Here is a 16,892-nt window from a genome sequence, read left to right as displayed (position 1 = left end):
ATCACCCCCTTAAAATTGTAATTGTCGTCCGAATAACGTAAGTATATGGCAATATTTCTTACAGATTGCATCAGATAAGATTGAGTAGGTGATGACGAGTATTACGTAATCACGGACGAACTGATGCAATATCACGTCACCACTAGTAGGTGATGACGTAATATTGCATCAGCTGTTACTTTCAGCTATATAAGCACGCTCTGCAAGAGTTGCAGTCATTCCTTGCTTGTGTCAGGATGGAGAGTTACGTGCAGTTGACGCCACGAAGAAAGATGTGCTTCCCGTCATATTGCTTATAGAGGATCTTATAATCAGTCGACAGTGAGTAGATTTATTTCCAAACTCAAGAATACTGGTTCTGCTGATAGCAAAAAAGGAACCAAACGCAAAGGAGTCTCTACTCCAAAACAGGACCGCGTTTTGAAGCGCTTAAAAACAGTAAAGCTTTTTCGTCTGAGCTGAAAAGAGAATTGGAAGAACACACAGGAGTGGTAGCAAGTGCAGTAACAGTCAAAAGACGCCTCTTCAAAAATGGACTTGTAGCCCGTCGTCCTAAGAAGAAGCCCCTCCTCACACAAAAAATGAAAAAAGTCCGATTAATTTGGTGTAAGGAGCATGTCAAATGGACTCCTGAGCAGTAGAAGTCAGTTATTTTCTCGGATGAGAAGAAATTCAACCTGCATGGCTCTGATGCTGATGGAAGACAAACGATTCGCCGTAGACGTGGTGAAGAATACCATCCAGATTGAAATTCCCTACCAGCCAAATGATATGGGAGTGCATTTCGTATCACCTGCATTTTATAAAAGGTTCCGTAAATTCCAATGGATACTTGGCTATATTGGAAGGCAAATTGCTGCCAACCATTAGAGACATTCATTTCAACCTGCCAAGTAATTGCATGTTTCAGGACTCTGCTCCTTGTCATCGGGCGAAAAGTGTAAATAGGCACTTCTGTAGTTACTTTAGCTTCATTTCTGTGTTAGATGTTCGACAGTAATGTGTTTACATTTGTTACAGGTGAAAAAATGGTTGGAAGAACGGTCCATTACAACTCTTAGCTTGCCAGGAAACAGCCCGGACCTGAATCCTATAGAGAACTGTTGGCATCGTGTGGAATGTGCAGTTGCCAGAAAGAAACCAAAGACCCTTCGTAGACTTCAGGAAGCCATAATTCGTGGTTCCAAATACGAACTATCAGTCAATTGCTTTCAGAAATTGATCTTGTCAATGCCTCGATGGTGTGCTGCTGTCATCAGGGCCAGAGGCGGTTCAACTAAATATTAGTTTGCACCTTTTCATTTTGTTTTCCATTTAAAATGATAAACTGAAGCAAACTGAGGGCTTCTGATAACATTTCAGCCATAATTGTTGTGTTTACCAAAACTGTTGTATAAAGGTTGCAAATGCTCATTTTGGAATATTTTGAGAGCATCTGTCCAATATTACTTAGCTTTGCCTTAACTATTAATAAATATCTTTTGTTTATATTTCTATTTGTGATGCTAGTCATTAATGTAACATACCTTCGCGAAAAAGGGTTAGAAATGTTTAATTCCTAGGTGACGCACTTTCTTTGAACACCAGTGTATATATGGGTAATGATACCAAACAGGAAAAATCACGGAGAAAATATTTACAGGTTATAAACAATGACCACAACGAACAAAAGTATTTTACACGTCATTGTAGATCTGAAATAGCTTACTGTTGAGCCCTGAGTTGGTTGCCCTAGAGAACAACGGAATTTATTGCTTTCTGAAGACAACTGGTATTGGATACATCAAAGTCCCATATTCACAGACTTGAAAATTAAGTCATCCTCAGATCAAAATCGGTTGTCGAGTTTTTAGGAGCATCAGCGACTAAGGCCATATTGCTCCGTGTATATTGTTTGTAAATTGAGTGTGTTCTGTAGGCGATTTTCTGTTTGCTGGACGAAAAACTCTAGTTTCCGGGAGAAAAAACCATCTACCCTCGCCTGAGACCGATTAACTCAACCACATTGTGAAAGGGGCCCATAAAAATTCCTCCCGTCATCCACGGGACTCACTCTGGTCTTTTCCACCCGGTGTGGGAAGGGCAGCGATTTTAACAACTGTTGTTACCCACGAGGGCTCGATTTCTTTATGAATATTGACATCATTGCTTTGCTGCTCATTACTGTTGAAATATGCCCTGTCGCCATCTTGCTCTGTCTAGAGAAAGATAGAATTCTGAGTTGAAATTCAGAAGGTTGGAGAGTTCATTGGAATCTGCTGTCAGGGAGAATAAATTTCATCTTGTGTTCTTTTTTTGTGCGTAGCATTGTGTAATTCTGTCAGTTGTCTTTCGTAATATTGTAATTAAAATGATTAATCCTAGACATCAGTAGTTGAGTACTCTCACATCGATATAAAACGGACAACTTAGTTTCGCAACTACGTTGTTCGTTTTATGTTTCTGGGAGTTCTTCAACCAGTAAACTCAGAATTCTAATTTTTAGAATTTATTTTTTTAAGCAAAATATTTGAAACTTTTGAAATATTTTTTTAAATACAGTATGTATCCTGAAAACTAGTTGCACTTTTTGTTAATTATAAAACCTTATTGTTACTGGCATTAAAAAAAAAAAAGTGAGCTTTGGAACTTTCTGATTCTAGATATTCAATAATATCTGACTTACAAATGCAAGAAACTGCAAAAGAGCTTGAAGCGGGTTCACATCTATTCTAGCAGACGAATAGTAAATGCAAAGATGGGAACTAACATTGGCAGGGAAGAAGAAATGTAAAATCCTGGAAAATGCTATATGCAAATAAGACTCGATTGAACTAGACTTGAAGTTTGGTGACCATTTGCATCAAATCCATCACTTTCCCGTATATATCACAGACGAGAATGGCCGTGATCGACCCCCGAAAGAAAATGTCACTTCATCTTGCGTCTGCAATTGACAGCTACATCTTTTTATTGCGGGCACGTGCCGCTTTCATCTCCGAACGCCTGCTTTTCTTCGAAAACCCGACACCCACGTTTTCTGGTCGGTGGACGTTATCTAAAGCAGGCCCCGCATCTCCGGAACTTGCGGGAAATTTGATTGTAGAAGACAATTTTCCCCGACAGCGCAAGTTAGCTTACGGTGCCGTAGCGTCATATAACGCCTCTGCGACGTCAGTTTTGACGATGGGACACAGATGCATTCAGCGCACACAGCTTCCTAGGTAACTGGTCAATCAGCCGAAGAAACAAGCTCGCTGAAGGTTACGTTTCCGGGGAAACAACTTTTGGACTTTGTTTTGTAGTTTAGTCGGTGGACAGTTTCGCAGTAACAAAGCGATCTGGCGACGATCGAAGAGAGTTGAGGGATTACAACAGGGTGATTTGCTTACTGAAGGGTACGCGAACTTTAAAAGTCGATTAGCAGAAAGATACTTTGCAGTAGGCTGAGCAGAAAGATTGTCGCTTTTATTCGGTAGGCTGCAACTGCACGGGCTTTGGAACAGTAACGGCAAGTAGTTGTGACACTTATCTACATGGTCCTTATTGATGATGACTCGTTTATAAAAATGACCAGTTTCCATACATGGTTAAGAGCGGCAACCATTTAACACCGAAATTTAAACTGGGCAATAAGGGATCATTTACGAATAGATTAATCCGGGCAGTTCTGTCGTTAAAATATTAGGATTAGTAGTAAAAAGCAGGTTCACGCTTTTGTCAATGGGAGATCTACCTAATGAACTTGATGGTCTTTGATCTACAGACATTGAAGGTACTGGACCAGGGATTTTAAGTCGACTCAATTTATCTAGCTTGAACAAATATTTGTTCAAACGTGGAGGTTTTCTTCATGGATTTAGTCTGGATCCGATTCTCTTCATATAAGTAAGTGATCTTTCCTTCGATGCCCCTTTTTTCTGCTGTCTCTTTTCTGACATATACTCACAACTTTTCACGAAGATTTCAAAGGATTTATGAACTTGTATTTAAACATCGTGAAATATAAGGAGACAGATATCCTATCAAAAAATTCATAAAACTAACTAAAATACACACCAACGATTACCATTATAAAGCGCCATTTTCTGAAAAGGATTAATTCTGTTAGGGATATAATAAGAGGGCCCAAAAACTATTTCGAGATTTGAATATCATGTTAGACACTTGCCAAGTCATCAGAGCAATCCCTTGCACTCTGGCATGGTCGACCTACCATCATGCAACTTCTGCATTAAAAATTGGGAAAGGCGAACACTCCACTCTCTAATTATCTATAACCCTACGCTGCTCATTGAGCTGAATACTCTGTCGTTTTTACTGATGACTCGAAGTCAAAATCATCTGTTAGAGCTGCTGCCACATTCCCATATCTGAGAGGATTTCCCACGATTGCGGTATGCAACAGCAGAGTTATCTTTGGGTCACATTAGGACCCACCAAAAGTATTTGGTGTATACAGACTGCAAGTGCATTTCAGGCCTTGTTATCGATGCTATGTAATCCTCACCCAGCCCTGTCCGGGTTCGGCAAATGCAACCTTCTCCTTCTGAACGTTCTTTTGGAAGCTTCTGCTGGATTCAAAGCCATATTGGTATCAATAGTAAGGATCTGGCGGATGTTGCACCCAGGTCGACTCATCTTGACTGATCCCTGTATAAGCGATGAATACTGTCTGACAAGATGCGCCTTAAAACCCGAATAAGTAACCGACAGTGACCACGTCTTTTTAGCCATTTGAAATCCTACTTGGTGAGACTTATTTAAAATATACTTTTTATCCTTATACATTTCATAAGTACGTTTTGACATAGTGACCTAATTCCGGAGGTCACTGAAGCCTTTTTCTCACCTTTTTTACTTTTATATGACCTGGTTTTAGCTCATTATAGCCTTTGCTGCTGCTGATGCGCTACTAAAACCCAAACCAAATGAAAACTGAGATTGTCAAACCAATCTAAGATGAAAAGGACTGTGTTTGTGCGTGGTAAAGGAAAAACCGATCTACACAAAATATTGGAATAAAAATTCACACACCACAAAAAACTTGTGGGATCTTAACGATAAGCAGTGTTTGTCTTGTTAACTTTTATACCATTATGAAGTATGCATCGTGTTATTAAAAAAGAAGGGAAAAATATCCCTCCGTATTGTTTTTCGGAGCAACACTGTTATAGTCTAGAGTCCTTCAACATAATAAACTCCCCCTTGGAATTCTTCGAGCTACAAACATGTAATAGATATTCTCAATTTAAGAAAAATAAACATGTATCTTAGATCGTAGTATGCAGTCAGAATTTTTGTAATGTACTTTACTTATTTCCTTCTGGATTTTAATAAAAATTGAACACGTATACTATGAGTAACACGATAAGCAAATAATAATAATTCATGATTTATATATTTAGTAAACTGATAACAAAAAGACCTCACCAAAAAATAACTTCATATGCGCAAACCGAAAACATTTCATTTCTACACATTCACCATATTGCCCAATCAGCGCGTGGCAACAAACATATCCAGTGCTTCAGCTACAATATATGGTATAATACGATAGCCTGTATGATGTGTATGAAAGTAAAAAATAGTAATAGTAATAATAATTGCCGGATTTTGTTGGACAAAAAAACCGAAACTGGTTTTTAGTCCAACTTCACACCCCGAAAAACAATATTTCTAATGTTGGGAGGGAAGGGGAGTGTTTTTACATAATTTTAGTGAATAGGGAAAGAATTTTGGGGATTAGGAATTCAAGTTGTCTCCTGCTTGATACATCAGACACTGACTAAAAATAAATAAATAATGTAGAGGCAACCCGAATTTTTCACTACGAGGTTTAAAGTTCCTTGCTCTTCCGAAAGAGCTTATGGCCACGTTTCTCTTAGGTGTTGATAGTTAGAGGGTGGCAGTATATACGTAATCGTATTTGCTGCTCCTTTCACGTACAAAAATAGACCACTTTTTGAACGATCTTGATGTCATTTAACATCCAAGGTTATCTAGGTGGAGCCACTGTTCGACACGTCTCTATGGTTACTTCTCAATTATGTGGTACAGTTCTATTCTTTCAGTCACGTAAGTAAAACTGATGTTTTGTAAATATTAGTAGGTAATGCAGAGAGATGACCATTGAACTTAAGTGACATTTAGCTAGTTGCAATCAACTCTTCAAACAGTGAAGTTTCCAATAATCTCTTCTCCGTACCTGGAAACTGCTTATTTTCATTGTCACGTGATCTAAAGCAGTTCTTTCCTTGTATTCCTCTGATTATCGGGACTTTACCGAGTTAATTATAAAATACGAGGTTTTATAACTACTTAAGAGTTTTTAAAGAAAAGATTTCCTGATAAACTTTTAGCCAAATTGGTCGAAAGCTGCTAATCTTTCCCTCCTACACCCCCTGAAATGCAATCAGGTGTGATGAGTAGAATCCAGTTATCCGAAAGAATTGGAACCCGTTGATAAATTCGGATAACCAATTTTTCTGGATAATAGATTTTAAGAGCTGAATGTGAGAAAATCACAATTTGCATTTATTATTTACTTATCATACCAGTATTACTGTACATACTTAATACATCTTTAAAATAATTGGCAATCGGTCACATCTAGTGAGTTTGGGCTTGGCAAACGGAGAATCCTGAGCTTGATGGATATTATCATTCTTCTCTTTCTTGGTGATTCCCTTCTCTCTCTGGGTAACTCATTTTTTTTTTTTTTTTTTTGGCTGGTGCAGCAAAAGCATCGGGCTTTCTTGCACCATATATCTATTAATAATAATAAAAATATGCAAGGTGATCATCCAGACTGAGGACGCGACCAGGTAGCCAGGATAATACATCAAAAGCTAGCAAGGAAATACCAGTTGATCAAAGAAAGTGTACCGTACTATAAGTACGAACCTCAGGCAGTACTAGAGACTCCAATCCACAAGCTGTACTGGGACCGCGCCATAATAATGGACAAGACAATCCCGCATGGCAGACCGGGCATAACCCTTGTGGACAAGAAGGAAAAGGCTACCTATCTGATTGGCATAGCGGTATCCAACACTGGCAACCTGCAGAAAACCCGTGGGGGTAAAAAATCAGGAAGTACACGAACCTAAAACAGGAGATCAAAGAGATGTGGCATATGCAACAAGTAACGACCATCCCGATCATCGACGCAACCACAGGTATGGTGCCGAATTCCCTGCATAACAGCCTAGCAGCAATAGGGCTCCCGGCAAACATCTACATGGAACTCCAGAAAGGCGCAATCCTGGACATCTGTAGGATAGTCAGAGTTCCTCGACCAACAGTAACACCAGACATAACAACCACCCTGTGCGCTTGGTAGCAATATCTGTCACGAGGTGGAACCCCCAATCAGGGAGAAATAATAAGACTGTCAGTATATTGCAGCTGAAGCACTGGATATTGTTTGCCGCCATGTGTTGATTGGAGGAATGAATGAGTGCGGTGGATGCTCAGAAACGAAATGTTCCCGGTTCGCACATAAGTCTTTGTTTTTTTCGCTCCTGGTTTTTTTTTTTTTTTTTTTGTTATAAATTGTGAATTAGTACTATTTGCTAACGTGCATGAAATATAACGCACTGCGTACATTAACTAATTTGTTTTTCCCCTTTTTCAAAAGTTTATCCAACGCATGCAAATATCATACATCAGTTCTCACTGGTTCTGAAATTTGGAAGGAAATATAGATAGTGTTTTCTTTTCTTTTCTCTGCCGTAAGCCTAAACTCCTGTGAAGGCATTTTATACCACTAATTAATAACTCCTTAGCTAAGGAGAAACTTCGGACATTACAGTCTCTGATTCTTCTCGCTTTGTTTAAATTTATGATCCGTGGTTCCAGCATCATTTAATACAGTCCCCCTCTTACAGCCTTAGTTATACCCCTCCCCCGTCGGGCAAGGGGCTCTCTGACCCACATATTCAAAGTATCCTCTGAATGTCCATTGGCCAACATTTAGCCGGACTATAGTTATCTTTCGAATTCTAATCGGCGTTTTTGCATATAATCGAATTATATTCTTTTGAACATATTTTTGGGAGTGCTTTTTAAAATTAATTTTTAGAACCGTGCAAATTATTTGTACCACAAGCTGAATGTAGAATGCTAAGACTTTTGAAAACGAAAAATTTGTCTAAAATTTCGTGTTAAAAAAAAAAAAAAACCAAAAAAAAAAAAGCATAACCCTTTCCATCGCAAGACTGCTTGATGTGATCAACTGTGCATTAAGAGAAAAAAAAATTCTTATTTTTATTAATATTCAAATTTCTTATTTTTATTTTTTATTTATTTTGTTTTTATTATTTAAATTCTTATTTCAAAACAATGTATTTTGTATTTTGTACTGCATTTTAACAATATTATTGTTGAAAGTATGAGTGAATATTGTATTTAATACGGTAAACTATTTGTAAATTTTAACATGTTCTAATTAAAAATGTTTTCACAACATTAACACAAAGTACATCAATGGGAAAAAAAACCAAATAAGAAACTCCTACATGTATTAGTTCGAGGTATACCTGGAAGTGACACAGTTCCTAGCTTTTTGTGACAAATCGGTTGGGAACCCTGCTCCAGAACATATTTATGAGTTTGAGGCCTGTTACTTTCGATTTCTTGTTCTGTTCGTACTATTATCAGTCTCATTCCACGCATATTTATCTTTATAACCGTCGGCACACCCTCGTCTATCTTATCAGTTATTCAGGTTCCAGCAACACTCGCTATAAGGCATGTCAGTTGATCTTCATAGTTTGATTTTTATCTCGGCAGACTTAAAACATTATCAATATTGTGCCCTTTTTTGTATTCCAATTGCATCCCAGACTTTATTATATACGGGTTATGTGACTCCAATTTGTTATGGTTTCACATTCGCTAAGCATTAGTGCGGATAGGCTTATCTTTATTTCCGGTCAAAACAAAAGCCCGGATATCGTATAGGGGCAAATAAATTATTAAAAAAAAAAAAATCTTATTTGGCGTTACTCCTTTATTTTCTTGTAAGTTTTCTATTTTCAGTCAGTCGCGATCATCTTTTGATGTTAAATGAAAAGGGGAAAAAAAATTGCTAACGCCTACAAATGCATTTTTAAATTAATTTTGTGTTTTCTTGGTCTGTCAGACTTCATGATAACCGGTTGAGAATAAATTACTTATCAAACTATGACGACGTTTACTTATTTTCCACTATACGATTGTCCAACCATGAAGTAAAACGGATAATTACAAAACAATCTAGATTTGTGAACGTGTTCCAGTTGACAGTCAGTTGTTAGTCATCCATCAATATTAACACTGGCAAGCAGAATTCGCCAACATTCCGAAATTTATATTTACAAAATATTTTATTGTGTTTTTGTGGCTTTAATTTTAAGAAATAATATTTATTTATATTTTCTAAAACCAATATATTCGACAGACAGTTCACCTTCTTTTTTTTTTTCTCTCTTTCCTTTAAGGAAAATCTAAACGCATGCGCAGATATCACGTCATTACTGAACTTCCGTCGGCTGCTACCTTTCGATGATTATAGCGGTATTTATATTTGAGCAAGACGTGGATGCTCAATCACCAATCCAAGATGTGACGCTGTAAGTATATTTTGTTAAACTTATTACAGACATTCTTAAATAAAACTTAGCTTTTAAATACCCGTAAAAAAGTGCACTCCATTTCATCATTTTTGTGGTATAAAAAAAATAAGCATAGCTAATATACTAAGATTATCACAATTTAACTAAACTTTAGGCTAAAGCTATAAAGAAGTCAACACTAATTGTGTTGACTCCTTAATTAACATATTTTTTAAAGGAATGTTTACATAAATGTAAGTAATGTAGAAATTCATCTGTTATTTATTTATTTTGTGTGTGTGTGTGTGTGTGTGTGTGTGTGTGTGTGTGTGTGTGTGTGTGTGTGTGTGTGTGTGTGCACGCCCGCGCGCGTTCTTCAGGTATGTATAGTAGGATACGAGATTCTGAAAGCAAAAAAAAAAAAAAAAAAAGGTGGGCATATTAATTTTGTGTTTTATAATCCAATTAAAAAAAGAATATGTAAAAACCAATATTTTTAAACTTAATGAAAAAATAACACAAGAATAAAATTGCAAATTAGACCTATTAAGATAAATTCCAATATTGTATAATTTTAATGGATCAACTTTATCGATTGTAATTTCATGTAGTTTTAATAGATCAATTAATTGTAATTCATAGAATAATTTAATACGTTATAAGTAATTATTTATGATCGTGTGTGTGTTTAAATTTTTTTTTTTTTTTTTTTGTTTATATTATTTTTAAAATTTTTAGTTCTTTCAGTTTAAAAAATTTGCAAATATAGAGGACACTACCATCTCTTTAAAAAAAAAAAAAAACTAATGTATTAATTTGATTTGTGTTTGTAAAATAGTATCCGTTATATAAATTGTTTTCAATACGATGTATTGCTATTGATTCGTGGTATAGCAATTATTTTTTATATAAATTTGTTTCTATTGGTCAAGTTCAATTATTATTAATAGTTCAATTATTATTAATTGAGATAGGGCGCCAAGTCTTTTAGCATTTGCAATTTAATAATAATAATAAATTAGCAAATTTCAGACTCCAGTCATTCGACAGAGTTGGAAAATGTTGCCCAACCTAGTTTACTCATGATCAACTTGATGTTGAATTTTTTTTAGAGTAAGTTACAGAAATCGTATTAAAGGTTGAACAGACCTTCATCAAGAAAAGTCTGCAGTGTAAATATTGTCTACCAGGAAATTTTCTAAAGTAATGCATTTTCGAGCAAAAGTTTCTGCTTATATATCAAAGTTCAAATGATACACCCAAAAATATTGACACTATTCGTATTTCTCAATAATAACAATTGATAAGACGGTTGTTTGTGCGTAACTTAGCCCAGGAGTTATGACGTTGACTTTGCACTATTTTTTTCGTACCGTTTCCTTGCATTTTATCCACCGATGCTTCAGATTCATGATCTTAGTTTTGTAGTCGCTTTCTTGAAGGTTCTGAAAAAAGGAGCGTGTGGCCGCTAACACCTGATCATCCACCCAAATTTCCTTCCAGACAAGTCTGTTTTTAGTTTTGAGGATAGAACTGACGAATATGGTGGGCGAGGCAATTCGTAGCCACTCTGATTAATTACAGCCATGGCAGTGTATGAACAGATGCATGATCCTGATGAAACAAAACGCTTTTGGTCAGCATTTTTGGCCTTTTTGACTTCATTGCATCTCGTAATTACTAAGTTAGAACAGTATTATACGTTTGTTTGTTCATTTTGAAGATGATCTACAAGTACTATCATCCCTTTTGAATCCCGGAGGACAGATGCAGTGGTTTTCTGACTGGAGGTGGCATTCTTCGGAGGTGGTGAATCAGCACGCTTCCATTTGTTTTGGTTGCGTTTTAGACTCTGTTGCCGGTGATGAATCCATGTTTCATCCATATTTGAAAATAGTTGCATATCTGATTAGAAAGTTAAGGATCTGCTTGATAACCAGCAAAAACTTGTTTTGAATCGATGACATTTCTCATCGGATGTCAACAGTTGAGTTGCTGTAGCCTCTACTATTTCTCTACCAATTACTCGCCGACCATCCATCACCTTTAACTTTATTGAACATGAACTTTATTTGTTTTCTAGAGTGGTTGCTGTTGATGGAAGTCAATTGCTGTTTTCATTTTAGATGCCGATTCCTTCGCGTTTAAATTCAGCCACCCAGTTTTCGACATTTCCACATGATGGAGCAGATTCTCCTAATTAATTAATATTCTGAATTTCCTAGAAAATAAAGGTTTCTTTTTATTTGAAACGATAATTGCAATATTGACTATGACAAATCTGTTTCATATATTGGAGAACGCATTACTTCGTTGTATCTGTCATTCGACAGTATGCATAGTGTAGGGAATGTGGCGTCTCCGGTGGTTTCTCCATTTTTAACTTTTTTCTTTTTGTTGCTTATGTAAGTGTTATGTTGGGTTCTGTTGTTTCTCCTGGCATATGGCCGTGGGATCCCACATTACTCCACACACCACTGTCTCTGTCTGTCTGTTTCTCGATAACGAGAATTTCCCAGTGGAAAGACTTGAGTTCGAGTCCCGTCGATGACGGGAGGAATTTTTATGGGCCTTTTTTTACAACGTGGCTGAGTTAGTCTGTCTCAGGCGAGGGCAGCATGGTTTTTTTCTCTCGGAAACTCTTGTTTTTCGTTCAGGAGACAGGACCTATATCACGCTTCCTGATAATCCACTCAAATAGTGAAAATCCCATAGCAAAGATGTCGCTTTTCTTTATACAGAAGGGGTTAGAGGGCTTGGCAGGCTCTCCGAAATCGCTAAAGCGGCTGCGTTCTGATGACCTCTTAATCGAAACGAAAAATTAGCATTCGGAACAGCTTCTTCGAACTATCTTAATTGGGGGGAAAAACCAGTTATTGTTACCATACGTAAAACACGAAATTCATCTCATGGCGTGATCTCCGATTGGGATCTTATGGAAGTTTCAGAGGAAGAAATTTGTTCAGAGCATAAGCCGCAAGGAGTGACAGCTGTAAAGAGAAATTTCGTACGTAGGAATGGAAATAGAGTACCTACTAGGAACCTCATCCTTACTTTCAACTCCCCAACGTCTCCAAATTCCATCAGCTGGGTATTTGCACTGTCCTATAAGGCCATACGTACCAAATCCCATAGGATGCTTCAAGTGTCAAAAATACGGACACTCGCAAATGGCCTGTCGTGGCGCTCTTGCATGCCTTCGATGTGGTGCAAAGAACGACAAAATCATGGATTGATCGGCTAAACCTGTATGCATTAACTGTCAAGGAGAACATCCTACATACTCAAGAGCATGCCAGCAGTAGGAGAAAAAAGAGATGCCGAGCTTGAACATATCCTATCAGGAGGCGAGGAAAGTAGTGAAGAGAATAAATAGCAGTAAGCCAACGTATGCTGAGAAAGTTGTAGAGAAGTACCCCCAATTTCTCGCTATTTATTGAGCTCATAAAAGCTCCGCCTACAAAAAAAAAAAAAAAGAAAAGTCAGCTGCACTCCTATATCCGTACCTCCTAATGCTCCACCACTACCAAAACAAATTGTTACATTAAGCAAAAAAAAAAAAAAAAAAACCCGGAGGAGCCACAAGTCGCACAAGAAATAATGGTAATGGATATAGAATTTAAGGAGGTACCAGACAATTCAGTCCTGGAACTCTTTCCACAAGAAGAAGAAGATATGGATACAGACCAGCGTCCTTTCTTTCCAAAAAAAAAAAAAAAAAAAAAAGGACAAATCCAGGACTTAGAAAACAGTCTTTCAGGAGTCACCAAACGGACCCAACAAACTAAAATAATGACTACATTTAAATTCGTGCAATGGAACTGCTGTAGATTTCGTCGGAATAGAGTTGATATCAAGGCCCTTCTGCGTAAGTATGAGCCAACCTGCTTTTGCTTACAGGAGACATATTTAAAGGCAAATGAGGACTCTTACTTGCTTAACTATTCAATTCGTAAAGACAGAGCTGGGGATGGAATCGTCTCCGGAGGAGTCTCCATTTCGGTCGGTAACCATATTCCTTTTCAAGCTACACCACTTACCACAAATTTAGAAATATAGCGGCATAGTGTTTTGTGGAAGGCGCCACCGGTGGTTTCCCACATCTGCGCCATGGTACTTTGTGAAGTACAGAATCTCTGTAAAAGCCAGAAAAAGTGTAATGTCTGGTTTATGTCAGTAGTGTTATGTTCTGTTTGTAGTAGTGAGGACCATAGGATTTCTTTTATAGATGGTTTAAACTTGGGAGGATCATTAAATGCCTCTGAGCTGTATGTGGCATGAAAGGCTTTAGGAAAAATAATGTCTAAAGAGTCAAGTAAAATAACAAAACCAGCGTCCAATAGAATTTTTGGTCTCTGGGCTGAATTGGAGGCGGTGACAACAGCTTTGGTCGTGGACAATGAGTGCCTCAAGGTACGAGCTAGGGATCTGGAGGAGAGTGCTTGTCAGATAAATCAAATTTTAGATTGCCAGATTTAACTTCATAAGAAATCTTATGCAGAGATAGTGAGTCAGGATCTCAAGTTAATTGACCCTGTGGACATCAGGAATAAACCAAGATCCAAAGAGGGGACTGGCAGTGCTAGTCGGGATAGATCCTTATCAGTTCCTAGAGGTATGCCTAATCCTCAGAATCTGGTTATTCTCAGGCCCACCGAGGACTCTTCCTTGAGTTCGAGTCAGGGCATAAAGCAGAAAGTGACTGAAGTCATTAAGCGTGACCACAAACAGATGAAAGTAAAAGGTATTCGTCTCCTTAGGAATAAGGGGAACCTTGTGGAGACCACAAATTCGGTGGATGCTAATAGGATCTCTTCTGCTCCTGCCTTGAAAGAGGTAGGCCTTACAATGGAGAAACCTCGGTTAACAGATCAAACAGTGTTAATATATGGTGTCCCTCGTTAAGGAGGATATACTTGAAGATCTATTCTTTAAAAACTTAAAAGATTTTGGATTCTCGCAGGGTGAAGTTAAAGACGAGGTGACTTTCAGATTTAGTTCTGGATCAGGTACAAAAGTGGTTAATCGGGTTATCGGATTTAGTCCTCGTATGATGAGTTATATTCTGGAGAGTGATAGAATCTATCTTGTATTCACATCACACAAGTTCCGTAGGTTTACGATTGTAAACCTACGGAATGTTTCCATTGTTTGGGGTATGGCCACTCGGCCTAATTTTGTTCCCATAAGGCAGTTTCTTGTGGACACTGTGCAGAGGGTGGTCATGTCTATGGAGAGTGTCCCCATAAAGATTTTCCAAAATGTATAAACTGTAAGAGACGTGGTAGAGATTATAATCATTGTGTAAGGGATGTTAAGTGTCCAGAATACTTGAAAGCGGTACAGCTTACGGACAGTAGAACAAAACGTGAGTGATAATGGTTAATGGTTCAAATTCAGTGACAGAGTGGCTGATAAGAATCCAATTTTGGGTGATGTTATATATGAGGGTGTAAAAGTTCTTCAGATAAATGGTCAGCACTCAAGAGTGGCAATGGATGAGTTTAGAATATGGCCATTTGAAAATAACTTTTGACATTTATTTGCAAACAGGAACCCTTTTATTCTTTGCAGGTAGGAGGTGGGGCCCATAAAGTTATGGGTTTTCCAACCTCTGCAAGAATTATTCATTTCCTTGAAAAACCCCCAAAAAGTGCAATAGTTTTAAATAATGATCTGGTGGTTACCTACATTACAGGTATGTGTACGGACACTGTGACCTGTTTAATGATCTCCACACCTTTCATAAGTTTTTATATTGCGTCTGTTTACTGTCCGCCAACTGAAGACATACAATTGAGTCTCTATCGGATTCATGTACTTTTGAACTGTCCATTGTACTCTCAACCTACAGTGGGGTTAATGTCTGTGGTTCCAAACCTATTGGAGACCAATGTAAATATCGTAGCTAAAGATCGTGATAACTTTATAGCTCCGCAAATCTTCTCAAGAACTGCCTTTACATTGAGGACTTAGCTAAGAACTTCAACTTCTCCTGGGAATTGAATTCACAAAAAGACAAATGATTAATGTAGAAACGGAAGATTTACTAATTGTTATTGTGCTGATTTATTTAATTTAATCAATGGTGATTTGGGTCAACTGCTATTGACAAGATGTCAGCAGGTTTGGAAGTTCTAGCGGATAGACTAGATAGTGCTGTTAATTGTATGTGGAGGTGGTCTTTCTTTGAAGAGTATTTCTGTAGTTAAACATAGTCTATTGTATGTAAACTAATTATATGTTGTTTTCCGGATTCTCAGGAATTCTGAGACTCTGAGCACATTTAAAACAAATGTTGTATATATCTGTTTATATAATAATTACTGTTTCTTGGTGGACTGAGGATAATTTGTGGAATTTTCTCCACTAGTGATTCACTTTTCATTCATTTCTTATTTCATTTTATTTAATTATTCGGTCGCTCCAAGTTCAGGGTAATCTGGAAGCGAGATAGGCACCCACCGGTATTGCACTACCTCCGGTGGTTGCGGGACTTGTGCATTCGGCACAAACAGACAGTGTAAACCCGGGACTAGAGAAGGGCACCAGGTAACAGCTGTCTTGTATCGGCGGTGGTATAATACCGCACACATGTTTTTAAGCCAACTTCGTAGAGGTTCTACGGCTGTACAGATGAACTAGGTGGAGATGGGCTTTTGCCTAGGAGTCGCCCTTGATTCTGGGATACACGAATGCTATGCACCAGGAGGTCATAGATAATATAGTATTTTATATATGTATAACGAGAATGTTAATGTATATAAAATTGTATATATATTTTGTAACGTTTATATATAAATGTAATAATTTTGTGTACAAATAAATGGAATGTTGTTGTCTCTGGCTTCTTGGCCGCAGTCAGTAGCAGTTCCTCTAAACTGGTTGCTACCTGGGAACGACATTCCCTCCACAGGCAGAACTTGATGGTCTCATTAGCCAATTGCCGTACTCTTTTCTGTTATTAGGGGACTTCAGTGGAAACAATACTCTGTGGGACAGTGCTGACATCAGTGGAAGGGGTCGGACTATAGAGCGCATATTCTAAATAAATTGTCTGGCTCTTCTCAATGTGAGACAACACCATTTTCCACGTACGTACCTGTGCATTTACTGCGATTGATCTTTTTGTATGCACTCCTTCTCTCCTCACTGTTTGTTTATGGGAGGTTTAAGGTAGTGATCACTTCTCCGGCTTGAACAAAAGCCGAGAATTAGGGTTGAATTTGAAAGTGTCTGCAATTCTGCCCAGACACGATAGGAGGGAGTATATGATGAGAGCCTTGTCGATCAATTCGGCCCTGGAAAGATTGT

General features: G+C 37.7%; 1 protein-coding gene across 1 annotated transcript in view; it reads left to right on the top strand.

Moving 5' to 3' along the window:
- Positions 1–16,892, top strand: part of LOC150076977 (solute carrier organic anion transporter family member 4A1-like) — a 150,743-nt gene that overhangs the window by 17,189 nt on the left and 116,662 nt on the right. The window contains exon 2 of the mRNA XM_090386542.1: positions 9,465–9,596. The gene's annotated coding sequence lies outside the window, so the exon portion shown is untranslated. The remainder of the gene's footprint in view (positions 1–9,464; positions 9,597–16,892) is intronic.

Source organism: Mastigoproctus giganteus, chromosome 12 (assembly GCF_048544385.1).
Source record: "Mastigoproctus giganteus isolate SK-2022 chromosome 12, ASM4854438v1, whole genome shotgun sequence".
Taxonomy (NCBI): Eukaryota; Metazoa; Arthropoda; class Arachnida; order Uropygi; family Thelyphonidae; genus Mastigoproctus; species Mastigoproctus giganteus.
Note: the sequence above shows the minus strand (reverse complement) of the source record. Positions and strands in the feature narration are given on the sequence as shown.